The following is a 14428-nucleotide window of genomic DNA, read 5'->3' on the forward strand; positions in this document are numbered from 1 at the left end:
AGTGGAAAAAATACCAGAAATAATATTCAGAAAATAGTAAACCAATGGGATCTCCTCCCCTAAAAGTGTTATTCCCAGAAATGCATTCTGCCATTGTTGCCTCTGGGGAGTGGGGAAGACAGATGTCACCTCACAAAGAGGAAAGAGATGGTGGAGGCCAGTGGTTCCAACCAGGGTAGGGTTGGAGAAATTTTACCCAACTGGGCACATATGACAGTATCTGAAGATATTTTTAGTGTCATAAGTAGGAGGCACTGCTGGCATCTGGAGGCTGGAGGCCACGGATGCTGCTATACATCCTACAATGCACAGGAAAGCCCCCAGCCCCAAACAAATAATGATCTGGCTTACGATGTTAGTGGTGCTGAGGTTGAGAAACCCCAGCATAAAGGGGTATATAATGCCAGATGGGAGCGGGTGGGAGCCCCTGGGAAGAGAAGGATGAAAGTAGAGGAAGCTGGTGGTCAGGTGGGCATCCTGGCTTCTCCTCTACTGGTGATGGTCCCAAACAGGGGCTGTGGGATGATGGAGGAGCTGCAAGCTGAGGGCCTTGGCCCTACCCATGTGTCTTGGGGGATAGTCCCTGTGTAGGCCGGCCCTGAGCTAGCATGTGGTCCTAGCAGTGTGGCTGAGCAGAGGAAGGATACCTGAATTAGTGTCTCTGAGCATGGAGTAGAAGGGAGCCAGATTGCCCTGACATCCATGTCCTGAGCCAGTGTGTCAAGTGGAGGCCTTGGGGACCTGCTATGAGCTGGCTGCCGTGAGAGCGAGGTGGCCTCAGCACCAAGCTGGCCTAGGCCAGGCTGGCAGAGGAGACGGCTGAGGCTCAGAAAGCAGGAGCCGAGGTGAGAAGGAAGCAGCAAGGGAGAAGGCAGTGCCAGACCCTGAGGTTCCAGGTAAGATGTGGGCTGGGCAGGCCAGGCCCTGGCAGCACCACAGACAGGCAAACGAGGCACATGGCTGTGGGAATCCTGGGCCCTCCACCCCTGACTGTCACCAGGCTGCCCCTGGAGAACATCAGGGGGTTTGAGCATTCACCCCAAAGAGCCTGAATCACTCAGAAGATGCTGTTTGAACAGGGAGCCACTGTCAGCAGGCAATTTTGAGACTTTGTTCTCTCTTCACCATCCCCAGTGGGTAAAAACTGGATCAGCTACAGGAAATAGAGAACTACCTTTTCTTTGCAGCCCCAAGCAGTGAGGTGTTAGATATTTGGCTTTGTAGCATCATATGTCTGTATGCATAACATCAATCAGGAAACAGAGCGGGTCCCATAAAATGGCAGCCCCACGTTGGGAACCTGGTGATCCTCTGTCTGGAAGCCGCCTGCAGAGGAGGGACTCTGACAGTTATGTTTGTTTCCAAGTCTTCCCATGCTGCTCAAGATGGCAAAGTTTTTCAGTAACCTTGTGTATCACTCCAGACATGGCAGCAGCCCACACATATCTGGAATTTAAATGCCATACTTCCTTGGGATCCAGTGTGCCTGAGACGCATGTCCTCACCTGACCACTGTGTTGGAGAGGTCCTTCCTCCTTTCAGGCTGGCCTCAGCAGGTGGCAGAGATCAGAGAGAGGCCACCAGCGGTGATCCAGACAGCCACACCATGTCTCTCCCTGATCCCTCTCTCCCTGTCCTCTCAATGCCCAGGGCAGCCGGTGCTCCTACCTCCAGTTCCAGCTGTGGGGGGCTCCAGCTGTTTTTCTCTTGCCTTTGTTCCTGGAGCTTATCCTCCAACCTTCTTAAGAAGTATCTTCTCTCTTCAGGCACCCCCAACAGGCACTGTGTGTTTTTGCTTTGTTTTTAAATTAACATAGAGTAAGTTCGGCAGGCTTTTTTTCGGTCGACAGCTCTCACATTTGTCTGGATCAGTACACAGAACAGTTCCATTGCCCGAGCCCACACCAAATCCCTCATTTTGTCCCTTGGTAATCACACTGTCTTCCCACCCTAAACCCATCGGTTCTCTATCACTATAGGTAGGTTTTCTTTGTGAGAATGCCCTATAATGGAATCATCATCTGTAACCTTTGAAAGTGGTCTCTTTTGCTCAGTACGAGGGCTGTGATTCACCCAGGTCATTGTGTGTATCAGCAGTTGCCTCCTCTTTATTGCCAAGTGGTATTCTGTGGTGTGGATTCACTGCAGTTTGTTCGTCCATTCACCCACTAAAGGGCGTGTGGGTTTTTTCTAGTCTTTGGCGATTATCAGTGGAGCTGTTACCTTGCTTTTTTCACTACTTGAAATTATCTCATTGACTTACAGGCGTACTTATTTATTATTTGTCGCCTGCTGTAATATAAGCTTCATGAGGGGCAGGAGCTTGTCCGTCTTCTTGGCCACCGTCCCCAGTGCCTAGAAGAATGCTAGGAATACCTTCAGCAGTGGCTGTTGAATAAGTTAAAGAATAATAATTATTTGGCTCTTGTACGCATTTGAGCCAAAGACATTCTGGTGTTAAATATACAAGGGAGATAGAGTAGACTGTATGCCAAGCCCTCTGCCCGCTGCCAGAGCCTGGCCTTAGCTTTGCAGATATGCAGTAGCTTTGTCTGAGTTTAGCAGTGGTGGGTGCCATCAAGAAGATTATCTCCCAAGGTCATTAATTTCATTTACTGAGCTTGGGCCAGGCACCTTATGTGGATTATCTCGTGTACGCCTCACAACCACCACTGCAGGTAGGTACTAATATCCCCATTCTATAGCTGGGAAAACCAAGGTTGAAAGAGGATAAGTTAGCTTGTCCAGGGTCACACACCTATCAAGTGGTGGAGCTGGAATTCAGGCCCAGTGTATTATTTTGAAGCCTGTGATATGGTTTGACTGTGCCCCCACCCACATCTCATCTTGAATTGCCATAATCCCCACGTGTCAAGGGCAGGGCCAGGTGGAGATAACTGAATCACCGGGGCAGTTTTCCCCATACTGTTCTCGTGAGAGTGAATAAGTCTCATGAGATCTGAAGATTTTATAAATGGGAGTTCCCCTGCACAAGCTCTCTTCTCTGCTGCCATGTAAGACATGACTTTGATCCTCATTTATCTTCTGCCAAGATTATGAGGCCTTCCTAGCCATGTGGAACTGTGAGTCAATTAAACCTCTTTCCTTTATAAATTACTTAGTCTCAGGTATGTCTTTATTAGCAGCATGAAAACAGACTAATACAGCCTATATTAGTTTTCTCAGGCTGCCATAACACAGTACCACAGATTGAGTGGCTTAAACAACAGAAATTTATTTTCTCAACATTGTGGAGGCTGAATGACCATGAACAAGGTAATGGCAGGACTGGTTTTTCCTGGGGCCTCTGGCTTGCAGACAGCCATCTTCTCTTTGTGTCCTCACATGGTTGTCCCTCTGTGTGTGTGTGTCCTAATATCCTCTTTTTATAAGGACATCAGTTATATGGATTAGAGTCCACCCCAATGACCTCATTTTAACTTAATTGATGATTTAAATAGGATCTTTAAAGACCTATTTCCAAACAAGGCCACATTCTGAAATATCGAGGGTTAAGACTTCAGCATATGAATTTGGGAAGCACATAATTCAGCCAGCCCACAACAGTGCCTCTTTGGAATGATCTTTTACCACTTGTAAATGGAAATAATTAGAGCTATCTATGAAACTTGCAAACTCTGTCCTTATGGTTTTGCAGCTGGTTATGGAATCACATTGAAAAATAGTAGCCCAGGGAGGCTAGTTTGCTAATTACTACAGGAACATAGGACTGCATACTAAAAACAAAAAATAAGTAGGAAGCACTTGGAAACCAGTTGCAGGTCATCTCTCAGCAGCCACCTGTCCTCGGGACCTATATGAATTCACCACTGAACCTTGGATGCTCACAATGCATGGTGTTTGTTCCTTGGGAACATTCCAGGGCAGGCAGGGTCCAATCACACTCATCTGTGTTAACTACCTAGCATGATACAATGATGCACAGTGTTTGCTTGTAAAAAGCTTGTTAAGCTGCATTTATGTATGAAGATTTTTGTTGCAAAGCCATTTGGAGGAGGAGAAGATGTGCTTCGAATTGCTTTCTTAATTAAAAATTTTCCCTAAAAATTGAGCTAAACGTTACTTCCCCCTTCCCTTTGGTCACTAGAGACCTCCTCTGTCAGAGAACCAACAATGTCTTTTTTACTCTGACAATAGTTTGCTCTCAAGTTACTGAAGCAGTAACTTAGACATGCCTATCCATGGGAGGCCAGCTAATTTGTGCCTGAGCAAATTTTTGCAGACTAAGGATGGCTTGCAGCTGGTGGTAGGAAAGCTGATCCATAATGGCCAACTTTTAGTTTTCCCTGTAGTCCAGGTATGTTCTGTAAATAGGACTTGGTTCTAGGTATATGAGCCAAGGACTGAGAACCAGGAACCTACTGGTGGCTATGAACACCCTGTGGCTATTGTGCAGAACCCTACCTTACATGAGGCATCAAAGCATTGGCATCCCTGCCTCAACCTCCCTCATGCCCTTAGATTAGCTTGTGTGGCTTTGTACCTTTGCCAGCATCACATCCCAAGAGGCTTTTTTTTCTTTGTCAAAAAATATCAGACGGTGCTTAAAACTGTAGCTTTTGGTACTTTCAGTGATCTTGACATATTTAAGAAATCTGATTACTTTTTCTTTTTGTTCTTTTCATGGCATCTGCATTTTTTTGCTGTTTCCTGAGTGCAGTGTCCATTTTGTTATTAGCCAATGTATCAGTTAAGGTTCAAGCAGAAAAGAGAAAACTGGTTAAGTTTAATATGAATAATTATTACTATAAAAAGGCATTAGAGTAATGGTGGATTGGTTATCAACAGTGAAGAGATCTCTAAAGAATGCAGCAATGGCGGATACAGGGAATAACTCTTGCCCCTAGAGCTGGGGCAGAGAACCCAAGGAAGAAACAGAACTAGAAGTGACTTCCCCATCCAGGCTTGAAATCCAGACCCTACTGAAGTTAGCACAACCATGGCCCATAGTATGGCAGAGAAAATCACTGAGGTGAGTGGTAATTGCCATGAATCTGCACTCTAGGGTGTCTGGAGAAGTTCTACACTTTTCAAATCTGCAAGGCTATAAAAGGGCATACCTGGGGAAGTCATCTAGGTGGACATGCCACACCTGCAGAAATCCCTGGGACACCACTCTTTGGGATGCTGTGGATGTTGCCTATGAGAAGGTGCCATGTGCTGCTGGTTATGCGCATTGCAGGAGCTGAGGTTTAGAGAAGCTAGATGTGGGGGAATCCAGGAGCTTGCTCCATGGAAGCCTGTTGGAAGCAGCACACTGGAATCTGGAAGAGAAAATCCCTCTTACTTCACTGTCCCTCCAGAGCCCTCTTCTGGCAAAGCTTAACAGTGTATCAACTGGCAAGGGAGAATGTCTAAAAGGCCCAACTTTATTATTGCAGAACAGGCAATGAAGGGTGAATTTCGAGTTGTGAGAAGGTAAATTAATAACTGGCCAGCTGTAAATTGGTTTCTTTGTTTTAGACTATTGAAGTACAAAGAGTTTCCATAAAGCACATGAGTTCTTAAATGTAAGTTTTAACTTATCAAACATATATTGAATAGAGGAAAGAATTACCTGCTCTAATCCTGACACTGCTAAGAGCTAATGTTGATTGCAAACCTCATTTATGCCTTATACCTACAATAGGGGTTGGCAATTGTCATACACGTTTTGCAGGTAAAGAAAGTGAGTCTTAGGGGTAAGTAACCTTATCAAAAACTGTCAACAGGAGGCAGAGATGGGATTTGAAACAAAGTCTGTTTAACTCTAAGGCCAATGTTTTATTTTTTCTGTTATATTTTACTGTATTCTCCAAGTAGAAATTCACATGTGAGTATATCTATTTCTGCCTCAGAGGAACTGCTTGTGGTATGAAGGAGATGTGGACTCCCAGTGACAAGGGCATGGGGAAGACTGCTTTCTATGGAAGGAACTGGCCTCAAGTTGCCAAATTGGAATATCGGGTTATGATGGGCAGAGATCGGCTGTCAGTCTCATCTATCTGGTATAGTGGATTCTGATTGGATCTGGAGCAACAGAGCAGGACAGATAGAGAGTTTTACATTTGCTCATAGTTCCAGAACTCTAACACCAATAATTTCACTGTTTTAAATGCAGATCGAATCACTCTTTATTGAGCACTTACTTCTGTAAGGTTAGAGGAACCATCGTGTTCACTGTATTAGTCCGTCCTCACACTGCTATGAAGAAATATGGGAAACTGAGTAATTTATAAAGGAAAGAGGTTTAGTTGACTCACAGTTTCACATGGCTGGGGAGGCCTCAGGAAACTTACAATCATATTGGAAGGTACCTTTTCACAGGGCAGCAGGAGAGAATGAGAAATGAACAAAGGGAGAAGCCCCTTATAAAACCATCAGATTTCGTAAGAACTTACTCACTATCACAAGAATAGCATGGGGAAACTGCCCCCATTATTTAATTACCTCCCACCATGTTCCTCTCATGACACATGGGGATTATGGGAAGTACAATTCAAGATGAGATTTGGGTGGGGATTATGGGAAGTACAATTCAAGATGAGATTTGGGTGGGGACACAGCAAAACCATATCAGACGCTTTCCCAAGTCCTCCCTCATTTACTTCTCACAAGAACCCCAGGGAGTAGACATTGTTAAATCCATTTTATAGATTAAAAAAGTAGTAAGAATTGGGAATGTTTATATTCCCAAGTTTATTAGATGATAAACAGAAGCTCATGGCTTGAATCCAAATTTGGCAGACTCTGCAGCCAATTTATTTTCATTGGCCATATTTACAGTATTAGTTATAAAATAATAAGGATCCTGTATACTAAAGCTTCTTTCACTATCATCAGTTTGGGATACTGGGTACCTAATTTACCTCATTTTAAAAAATAACTTTGTGTAGCAATGCATGGCATTTCACCCATCCCCAGAATCCTGACTGCCTTCACCTTTGGGAGGATGAGAGTGAAGTAATACAGTTTAAAGATATTTATTTGTTTGTAAGCAGTAGAGATGGGAAACAGCTTGGCCATCAACACAGAATTTGGTGAATCAGATATAGACTGATCTTCAGGAGAATATCAGGCAAAGTGAAGAATAAGCACAGGCTATTGCTGGTGTTGTCATTAAACGGACACAAAGCCTGATAACTAACTTCCATAGAAATAAAAATTCTTGGTTCCATGGTAATTATTAAAGGTGAAAAATGCCAGTGAAGTGGAAGCTGCCCAAGCCTGGAGTCTACATAAACTTGTACGGGCTGGAAGTGCACAGGCTCTGCACACATGTGGGGCTATTTACATGTGCAGAGCAATGGGGAAGGGCACTGGTGGGACCTTTAGGCAGGTCAAGGTCTTTCCCAGGGAGCCCTACAGAGAGAACAAAATTCATTGCAATCCACTTTCTGACGTAGGCATCAAATCAGTTATCGGAAAGCAAGTTGTCAGTGGTTTGGTGAGGTTCTCAGATGGGTGAAAGTGGCCAATATGGAACATTTTATCAAAACTCAGCAAAGTTGCCCAGAGTAGAAGTAATTACATTTTACAAGTGGCCTTGTTTGATATAACCTCCTATAAAATAGCAGTTCCCTAAGACAGCAGTTTCAGTAGAACTGTGAATGTACTTTTTCTGTGAGACTAGATAATATCCAAACCCTCAGATGAGCATAGATGTTGCTCTTTTACTGACCTTGGATACCTGCAATTTTCCATCATTCGTTTTCCTGTCTGCTTGGAAATGGTGGTCTATTTGATACAATCTTAATTAATTTATTAGTGAAATAGCACATTAGAACATGAGGAAAAATTATAAACATATAGTTCAAAAAATAATAAAAAAACCCAAGATGTATTTTAAACAAATGAAAAGATGCTCAAACTTAAGTAATAGTAAGAGAAATGCAAATCCCCAAAATGAGATATCCACAAATGAGATATCATATCAAAATGGTAAAGGCTCACAATTTGATATATTTTGTTGTTTGGAGGTATTAGGAGAGAGTCACTCTCATGCATTGCTGTTGGGAGTGTATTCATGTGAAGTCTTTGAGGCCATGTTGGGAATATCTATCAATACTACAAAGACAGCTATTCGCACATGCAAACAAGGATATTTATTGTGCCATTGTTTGTAAGCAGTAGAGATGGGAAACAGAGACTGGACATCAATACAGAATTAATTGAATCAGATACAGACTGATCTTCAAGAGAATTTCAGGCAAAGAAAGAACGTGGATAGTATGAGTGAAGAAAAACAGAATATCAACATATGCATCTGTTTTTGTAAACATATAGATAAACTCAGGGGGTCCACATTGAAGAACCAATAACGATGCTTCTTCTGCATTTGAAACTGGGCTTCTAGGGGACAGAGTAGAACCCTTTTGGAGGCTTGGAATTTGGTACAGTGCGAAAAGTGTATACAAGATAAAATCCCAGGAAGTCTTTTAAGCTAGTTATTTCATGTTCTATTGAATTTGTGTGCTATATTGAGGACATAGGGCATTGGAATTGAGTGTTAGCATCCTAGGGGGCTGGCTGTGTGCCCTCTAAATGCCCTGTCTAGCCATGTCCTCTGTATGGGAAGGTCAGGGCACAAGTCCCTTTTGTTTCAGGGGCAACAGACCAGCCTTTCTCTTTTCCTCCCATCCATCCATCCATCCATCCATCCATCCATCCATCCATCCATTTATCTATTCATCCATCCACACATCCATCCATCTGTCTATCCGTCCATGCATCCATCCATCTACTCATGCATCCATCTATCCATTTATCTATCCATAAATTCATTCATTTATCTGTCCATCCAACCATCCATCCATCCATTCATCCATCCATCCACACATCTATCTGTCCATTCATCTATGCATTCATCCACCCGTTTATCCACCCATCCACCCATTCATTCATACACACATCTATTCATTCATCCATCTATCCATGCATCCATCCATCCACACATTTACCTCTTCATTCATCTATCCATTCATCCACCCATCTATTCACCCATTCATTCATCCACACATCTATTCATCCATCCATCTAACCTTCTATCCATCCATCTATCCATCTATGCATCCATTCATCTATCCATCCATCCATTTATCTATTCATCCATTGATCTATTTATCCATCCATCCATCCATCCATTCATCCATCCATCTATCCATCCATTTGTCCATTAATTTATCTATCCATCCACACATCCATCCATCCATTCATCTATTTGTTTATCTCTCTGTCTGTCCATCCATCCATCCATTAATCTATCAATCCATTCATCCATTTATCTATTCATCCATTCACATATCCATCCATTCATCCATGTATTCATTCATCCATCCATCCACACATCTATCTGTCCATTCATCTATCCATTCATCCATCCATCTATCTACCCATACACCCATTCATTCATCCACACATCCATCCGTCCACCCATCCATCCATCCACCCATCCATCCATCCATTCATCCATCCATCCAAATCTATCTATCCATCCATTCATTTATCTATTCAACCATCCACACACCCATCTATTCATCTATTCATTCATCTGTTTGTCCATCCATCCATCCGTCCATCCATCCATCCATCCATCCATCCATCCATCCATCCATCCATATATCCATCTATCCATTTATCCATTTAAATCCATCCACACATCCATCCATCCATCCATCCATCCATTCATTCATGCATCTATCCATCCATCCATCCATCCATCCATCCATCCATCCATCCATCCATCCATGCATCCATCTGTCTGTCCATCCATCCATCCATCTATTCATTCAACCATCCATTCATCTATCTATCCATTCATCCATCAATCCATTCATCCATTTATCTATTCATCCATCGACACATCCATCCATCCATCCATCCATCCATCCATCCATCCATCCATCCATCCATCTATACATTCATCCATTTATTTATCTATCCTCCCAACCATTCATTCATCCATTTATCCAAGATGGGGAGAAAGCAGGCTCTTATTAGTATGAAGTGCATTGAGGGGAATCGGGGGATGCTGTATCCGTGGGTTTTTCCCTTCCTGATTTTGGCCAAGTGAAAAAGAAATATTTTTCTTTTATCTACTCTGAATATGTCTACTTGTTTCCTTTTCAAATCTTCAAATTCCTCTGCCTCATTCCCCTTTGATGCAATAAGAAAAAGGTCTGAATAAGGAGGGAAGAGGGTGATATAACTAAGAAAATAATTGATATAACAAAAAATAATGAATACAACAGAACAAATAAACCCAGAGCTAATATCTTGTGCTATGACCTAGTCACATTTTAATATTTTCCTCTATCTTAAAAGAAAGAATAACTGCAAGTAAGAGAGGAATAAATCATTTTCTAAAATTAAAAGTTAGTAGGTGGTGTATAAATGAAACCAAAGCCCAAGACACTTCTCCGAATTAAATAAAATGGAAATAAGACTTTAATCACAGGATATCTGAGAATCCTGACACACTTTTAGTTGGGATTATGAGCTCTGAGCCTCATTAGTTCCCTATAATCTTCTGAAGGTGATTAATTAAACAATATGATTATGAATTCATAGATTTAAACGTGGTAAATGTATGTCAGTCCATTGCTGTTTTTGTTTATTTATTTTTTTTGATGCTCAAATGATCCCAACTGTGGTCAGTGGGCACCTCTTCATTTAGAATTCCATGTTCTTTTAAAAATTAACTTTTTAATTTGGAGGCAGTTGTAGATTTACATGCATTTGTAAGAAAAAACACGGAAAGATCGGTGTACCCTTCACTGGGTTTCCTAATGGTAACATCTCATGAAACTACCTATAGTGCAGTATCACAAACAGTATTCTGCCATTGATACAGTTCACTTGTCTTCCAATTTCCCATTTTACTGTGTGTGTGCATGTGTGTATTTAGTTTTATGCAGGCTTAGCACCTGTGTAGGTTTGTGTATTCATCGCCAGCACTGAAGCAGAACAACCACATCATAGCAGGGTCTCATGCTTTACCTTTCATAACCACAGCCATTAATTCCTACACCACTCCCCTGCAAGTCCCTGACCCCTACCAGCCACCAATCAGGTCTTCATTTCTATAATTTTGTCATTTCTAGATTGTTGTATGCATGGAATTATACAGCATGTAACCATTTGGGATTGACTTTTTAAACTTAGCATAATTCCCCAGAGTAGTATCCATATTGTGCAGATATCAGGAGTTCATTCATTTTTATTGCTGAGTACCATTCCCTGGTATGCATGGTCCACAGTTTCTTTAACCATTTACACATTGTGGGACATCTGGATTGTTCCCAGCTTTTGGCTATTGTGTCTTCTGTTTCTCTTTTCTTGCCTTCCTGTGGATTACTTAAACATTTTTGAGCATCCTCACCCTAAGACATGATTTTAGGATACCCATTCTAAAAAATAATTTATTGATACTGTCTTTGAGTGCATCTTTTTGCATGATGTTCTTACAAAGAACATCTGGCTCTAGATATTACAATACAGACATACACACGTGGCTTACCACAGTTCATTGGCATTGAGATTTTACCACTTCAAACCAGGTATGGAAATCCACTTGACTTAGGTCCCTTTACCTTCTCTGCTTTTAAATATCATCATCTTGACTATCAGAAGGTGTTATGATTTATGTTTTAATCATCAAATACATTTCATAAAACTCATGGAAAACAGTATGGTCTGTTGTATTCACCCACATTTCTGCTCTGTTGTTTTTTTCTTCCTTCCAAATGCTCCAAGATTCCGTTTCATATTTTCATTTTTTAAAGTTTTTCTTCATCTGAGAATGTCTTTATTTTATCTTCATTCCTAAAAGATATTTACATTAGATTCAGAATTCACAATGACAATTCTTTTCTTACATCGTGATAAATGTTAGGCTACTTTCTTCTGGCTCCCAGGGTTTCAGATGAGAGATTTGCTAACCTTTGAGTGGGTGTTCCCTAGAGGTAACATGTTATGGTTCTCTGGCTGCTTTAAAGCTTTTACTGTGTTCAGATTTTAGAAGTTTAATTATGGTGTGGTTTAATGTAGATTTCTCTCAGTTTATCATATTGAGTGTTTGCTAAGCTTCCTGAGTCTGTAGGTTTTTGTATTTCTACAATTTTAGGAAGTTTTTCAGCCATTGTTTCCTCTCATACTCTTTCAGTTCCACTCAGTTTCTCCTCTCTTTCAGAGACTCTAATGACACCAGTATCAAAATTTTTATTATTGTCCTATAGGTACTTGAGGCTCTGTTCACTTTCCTATCAATCTCCTTTCTCCCTGTTGCACAGATTGGGTACCAGACATTGATCAGCTGTCAGGTTCAGTGGTTCTCTCCTCTGCCATCTCCATTCTTCTACTGAGACCATCTAGTGAGTTCTTGTATTTGCGTTATTGCATTGTCCATTTCTGGAGAATCCATGTGGTTCTTTTTTATAAGTTCTTTTTATTCATTGAGATTTTCTGCTATTTTGTTTGCTTCAAGACAATTTGTAATTGCTTGTTGAAGCATTTTTTTAATGATGGGTGCTTTAAAACACTAGCCAGGTTACTCCAATATCTGATGTGTCTCAATATTGGCATCAGTTGATTGCTTTTCTTAATTCTAGTTGTCTTTTCTTTGGTTATTTTTATAATGGGTGGTTTTCAATTGTATCATGGGTATTTTAAGCAATATAATAGGAGACTTTGAGCCCTATGTAAAAATCTTTTATTTTTGTGGGTAGTCATTCTACTTAGGCTTAACACACAGATCTTGGCCCACTTTGTGTGCTGTGGTTCCAATAAGAGTTTAATTTTGGTTTATCTGATGCATCTGGGACTCCCTGATGCTGCAGTATGAAAGGACAGATGAGATTTCTCCAGTCCAGCTGCCTCCATGTTGGGGAGATGGAGCCTCCAGCAGTTGGAGAAGAAGGGGACCTCTTAGGAGCCCAGGTCTTTGTTGCATCAGGAGCCATCCTGCTGTGGGGCAGCCAGTGTTTCCAGGCCAGGTCACTTGATATTGTGGAATACTCCTTGCCCTGTTTCCTGGGTGCTTGTTGTGGTTCCTCTACCCTCAGGGGAAGAACGACCATTTGCCTGGCTATTCATTATCAGTTTCATCCTAGCTGATCCCCCTGTTGGTGTTGCAGGGGCAGCTTGGTTTGTTGGAAGGACTCCTGGTCCCTCCAGAGAGGCAGCCCAGCTAGGCTGCCTTCTGTTACTAGAATGTTAGAAATGTGAGGTATTTTGGCTGGGGATTTTAATGTGTGTGTGTGTGTGTATTCTCTATTTGCAGTTTTTAAAGATTTTACAGATCTTCTACATATGTTGCATTAATAATGTTATTCAACCTTTGCATATCTGTATGCATTTTTGGTTAGTATAACTGGTGTTTACTGAGTATTTGCTATGTGCCAGGCCTGGTGCCAAGGTATTGGAATACTAATTTGTCTTAATACTTACAAGAATCTCTATCCCTATTTTTTTTTTTTTTTTTGAGACAGAGTCTTGCTCTGTCGCCCAGGCTGGAGTGCAGTGGCGCGATCTTGGCTCACTGCAAGCTCCACTTCCTGGGTTCACGCCATTCTCCTGCCTCAGCCTCCCGAGTAGCTGGGATTACAGGTGCCTGCCACTGTGCCCGGCTAATTTTTTGTGTTTTTTAGTAGAGATGGGGTTTCACTGTGTTAGCCAGGATGGTCTCGATCTGCTGACCTCATGAGGCACCCGCCTCGGCCTCCCAAAGTGCTGGGATTATAGGCGTGAGCCACCAAGCCCGGCCTCTATCCCTATTTTTATTGAAGGCTGAAGCTGAGAGTTCAAGGTTTTTCTCTGTTTGCTGTGCTGGCTGCTTTTCAGCTCCTGTGCCATTGTGAGGGTCTCCTAGTGACCCTAGGGAGATGTGGTTAGACTCTCAAGCCCTCCTTAAACATTGTCCCTTTGGCATTTAGACTATTTTCAGTATTAAATGTAATAATATTGCAATAGACATCTTCATGGAAATAACTTTATATTTTATTTAAACTATTTCCTTAGGATAGAATCCTTTTATCTTGAGAGAGTAAAGCATGTGCATTTTTTAATGGATCAGTGACTGTATTTTTCTGATACCAAATTATTTTATAAAAGTCTTATGCCAGTGTACTCTGCCAGTAGCAATAAATGAAAAAATATACCAATTTTATTCTATCCTCAATAGTGTTGGGTACCATAAAACAAGTAAGTATTAGTTGAGAATGTATCTTTGAGGAAGAAATGTGGGGAAGCATTGGTTAATTTGGTCAGTATATACTGGGGACATATGCTGTACCCAGCAGTGACTCTAACACTGGCGAGACAGCGGTGAACAGGCAGGTAGCCCCCTGGATGGACAGAGTCAAGGAGAGAGGTCTCAGAGGACTCACCTGCGACGTGAGAGCATTGGAACTTTTCCTGTTATTGAGGAAGG

General features: G+C 41.8%; 1 protein-coding gene across 1 annotated transcript in view; it reads left to right on the top strand.

Annotated features, from left to right (window-relative positions):
• ABCA13 (ATP binding cassette subfamily A member 13) overlaps positions 1-14428 on the top strand; it is a 471542-nt gene that overhangs the window by 147213 nt on the left and 309901 nt on the right. The gene's annotated exons all lie outside the window — the stretch shown is intronic.

The sequence above is a fragment of the Gorilla gorilla genome, chromosome 6 (assembly GCF_029281585.2).
Source record: "Gorilla gorilla gorilla isolate KB3781 chromosome 6, NHGRI_mGorGor1-v2.1_pri, whole genome shotgun sequence".
In the NCBI taxonomy this organism is placed as follows: Eukaryota; Metazoa; Chordata; class Mammalia; order Primates; family Hominidae; genus Gorilla; species Gorilla gorilla.